At 39.1% G+C, this 4,555-nt stretch overlaps 1 pseudogene; it reads left to right on the top strand.

The window, feature by feature from the left end:
* Positions 1-4,555, top strand: part of LOC107143135 — a 96,516-nt pseudogene that overhangs the window by 9,530 nt on the left and 82,431 nt on the right.

Genomic DNA, 4,555 nt, shown 5'->3' with positions numbered 1-4,555 from the left:
AAATTGCATGGAAATGGAAGGAGACCCTCAGAGTTATACAAAAGTACATACAAGAGGAAGTGAGGGGAAAGGGAAAAATAATACAAGGGGGAGAAATGAATGACAGTAGAGGGGGTAGAGAGACAAGAGGGGAGGGGAGGGGAGGGGAGGGGGGATAGTAGAGGATAGGAAAAGCAGCAGAACACAACAGACACTAGTATGGCAATATGTAAATCAATGGATGTGTAACTGATGTGATTCTGCAATCTGTATATGGGGTAAAAATGGGAGCTCATAACCCACTTGAATCAAAGGTTGAAATATGATATATCAAGAACTATGTAATGTTTTGAATAACCAACAATAAAAAATTAATAAAAAAAAAAGAAGTCAAAAAAAAAATAAAACCTGTAGTCTCACCGGGTACACCTATGGAGCCCTCCAATATGTCCCTCAGACACAAACAAGTCACATCTCCCCACCCTGACAAGCTCAGAGTGAAGTCTCTGGCATGTTGTCCTCACTCCAATAAGGGAGAAAGACAAGAAAACCAGGGTGGGGACCACCAGACAAGATTCTTTAAACCCAGGGTAAATTACATCATTGAGAGACCCAGTGGCAGCTGATAAGTATTGAAAGGGTGGTCAAAAGCCCCCAAATTTAGTATAAATGATGGGGCAAATGAACAGACATTCAGCCAGCCAACACTGATGCCCTCATGCTGGAGAGCCTGATGAGGACTTTGGCTGACATCCCAACTCTTCTCATCGTTTGCCTGATCTTCTGCATCTTCCTCACCGCTCTCAAACTCTACAGCCACATCTTGACCCAGGTGAGAGCCACAACTTCTCCCTATGACCCTCTCCTCAACCATCCATCAGCTCCACCCCAGGAGAAGCCTGCCTTGGTTCCTGATCTGATCACTGTGGTCTGAGTGAGTGTGCATCTAGGGAATTAAAGCCTAAGGCTTGAGACTTTTGATCTGACACTTGATTTAGCACGCAGAGGGAATGTCTGTCATGAGCATCTCATGATTAAGTGTGTTTGCAGTGCTTAGAATTAATCTAGAATTTTTTTCAGTAAATTAATCAATCTAGAATTGTTTGCTGTGAATTGATTATGTCTATTGCAGTGCCTGTCATTTTCTTGATTAAGAACCTATAGGGTGAAATTCTATTGAGTTATTTGAGTGAATAAAGCATCGACAAAGGCAGAGGCGCATGGACATTCTTTATTTCTCCCCCTCGACTGCATATCACGAAGGTGTGTGTGTATGTGTGTGTGAGTGTGTGTGTATATTTTAAGGGGTCAGACAGATGAGAGTAGTGGGAACAAGAGGTTAGGAAAATAATACTTATAAAATGGACCCACTGTACTGACCCCCCCACACACATGCTTTTATTGCCAGAAAGTAATCTGCCTGCTGAGCCGCCTGGCCTAAGTGGACAAGATATGTCATATTCCTCAGCACACTGAGGCAGTCAGTGTAATAAATGATGGTGGTCAACAGAGGATGAGGGCTGGTTACCAGAGGATAATGGGCTTTTAGTCTCTGCAATCATGCGCCTAGGCACTCTGTGTTGCTAACAATTAACCTCCAGGTCCCTGCTCCCAGGCATATAAGTGGAGAAGAAAGAGAAGGTATTGATTGAAAAGAAGGGTTCTGGGTCTATAAAAAACCAAGATGTACCCTATCCTATGGACATCCAGCTCTGGGGCCCCTTCTCTTTGGAGAAATCTGTCTCTATCACTTTCTTAAATAAAACTTGCTTTCTACACTTGCTTCAGTGTTACTTGGGTGTTTAATCTTCAACACTGGGGAGGGAATAATGACCTGTTCCTGATCTCCAAGATGGGTATCATTGATATATATATATACACATCAATATATACACACACACATATATATATATATATATATATGAATTATAATATATGAATATATTATGAATTTTTATATATTCTTTTTATTTTGATTAAATACTTTACTTTTATAGTTTTTCCTATTCCAGAGATTCAGTCCTTTGTATTTTTTCCATATAGAATTACATCTGTTAGAACTTTAACTCTTAATAACTTTCCTTTTAGTGAAATCCAGAAACAAAACAATCTTAAAAAGTTCTTACATTTATCACCAATTCATAAAGCACATTTAATAGACCCAAATATCTGTTGTCTTATAGAACTCAAATTCAAGCCAAGAGTACTTGAATTTATATTTAGCAGTTGATATTTCAGTATTTTAATATTGTAAATTATTCAGATGTCTCCTCGAATAACCATATAAATGAAGATTAATCCCATTTATATTAAACCTAATTTACCCATTTGTAACAGTTAACTTTAGTTTACCCATACAAACCTAGATATCATAGAAGCCTAGTTAACATTTTAAATCACCTTTTTTTCAGTGGAAGAAAAATATAAAATATTTTTGTGAAAATATAAAACTATTTTTATAAAAATATAAAATTTTAATATGAAATTCACATTATATTTTAAGCATTTTTATAGAAGGTGATGCTCTTTCAATTGACCGTCTAGAAATAGGTATTGAATAGTAATTTTAAAGACATATTTACTCTTATCATTTTTACACCGATTTAAATTGTGTGAACTAAAAGACAATTTGGATTCATTTTTTTAAAATGAGTGCTCATTTATCTATAAGCCAGTTTTGGTACCATGTACATGATATATAGACAAAAACATATATGTAGACACAATATAGAATACACAAGCATGAGCTAGTATATGTAAATACAGACTGGAAACACATATTTTATACCCTTTTACCAGATAATAAATCCCCACAGGTAGGAGACAAAAGAGTTACAGATGTTTATCACATATGCTGTCATAATTAACCCTTTAAAATTAAAATAGCGCCTATCACATATTTTTGCAGTATGACTCAGACATGGGAAGAGCCATTGGGAGGTAAACGTCTGTCAGCCATGGTGGATGCTGACAGCAAAGGTCCAGCTGGTCTTTCATTCTACGTGGGAGCAGATTTACTTCCACCATCACCACTATTTATTTTTCTTCTCAGGACTCTCCAAAAGAGAAGATGTCTTTTAGTTTCCAGTATGTTGAGCATTAATGCAAAAATAATCAGTGTCTGTAGAAAAACAGCAAGACAAAAAAAAAGTTAGATAGCTAAAAAATAATTTCAGTTAGACAAAACAATCCAGAACAAAATATATTAATTTAAATGCACAGAACCAAAGATGAATTCACCAGAAGACTCATGAGCTCAAAAAAGATGGAGTTTCAGCTTCCTCCCCCCATCCCTGCCACACAAGGCTGCATTGACTCTGGTGAAATTGTAGTGGTGCCTTTGATTCCTGACTCCTTGGTTCCCTGGGTCAGAGCAGATCTTGTAATGGAGTGATTCTTTTTCTCACACTAACAAGATGCCTGATTTCCTCAGGATTGAGGGAGTGAAGAATATCCTGGGTTCCACTGGGGAAAGTCCTCCTGAGGAATGTCATCTAGCATACAGATGTTCACAATCAGATTCAGGAGGAGTCAGGTAAGTGGGAAATAAGAGAACTAGAAAGACAGATGGAGAATGCTTACCAGGGGACGGAAAGGAAAATGTCACCCAGAAGTTCAAGTTGGATGTATCGTGATGGTTTTGATGAAGAAAGTCAGAGACTACTGGAGGCCAAAGAATCAAATTGCTGGGACACCGGAAGATGATTTTCTGAAGGCTAAATCCTGGAACAAGAAGCCATTGGATTATGAAGCTAACACGCCAGACAGATGGGGTCACAGTGGTTCTAAAGAGTTGTCCCTTGAAGAGTTTGAAACCGACCGTGATCAGCGAGATATTACCATTGGGAAAAGAAACATCTCCCCAGGTAAAATCATCTACTTGTGAACCCTGCAAACATAAGAAGTGTGGGAGACCAACCTTGTCACTGGGTCACACTCCCCGGCTGGGTGCTGAGGCACTCAGTCACAGAAATGTCTTGTGCATGGGTGTGTCTTGCTACAGCCCCATGGGTGGAGCTATGCTCACCTGTTCCTTTGTAATATAACCCCTTGCCCTGTTTAGGATAGAATCTTCCATGGAAGTGCCTGTGTGTGTCCCCTTCTCTTACTGTGCCCTTGGGTGTGGCCTACCCAGGTGTCAGTCAACCTGCTGACAGTGGACATCATGAAGATACTCAGCCCCCTGAAACCTGACCCCTTGCCTCATTTGAATAGCTTCTCCTCAATAAAATGGGGTTAGCATGTGCTCTAGCTCTCTCTCTTTCTGCGGACCTTTAAGGTCAGAGGAGCCATCACAGCGACCCCAAAGAAAAAGGTATTTGTGTCTCTTGTGTGGTTATTTCTTTTTTTTTTTTTCTTTTTTTTTTTTAAATTTTTTATTGTGGGTTGTTCAAAACATTACAAATTTCTTGACATATCATATTCCACACTTTGATTCAAGTGGGTTATGAACTCCCACCTTCACCCCATACACAGATTGCAGAATCACATCAGTTACACATCCATTGATTTACATATTGCCATACTAGTGTCTGTTGTGCTCCGCTGCCTTTCCCATCCTCCACCCTCCCCCCTC

The sequence above is a fragment of the Marmota marmota genome, unplaced genomic scaffold (assembly GCF_001458135.2).
Source record: "Marmota marmota marmota unplaced genomic scaffold, marMar, whole genome shotgun sequence".
NCBI lineage: Eukaryota > Metazoa > Chordata > Mammalia > Rodentia > Sciuridae > Marmota > Marmota marmota.
Note: the sequence above shows the minus strand (reverse complement) of the source record. Positions and strands in the feature narration are given on the sequence as shown.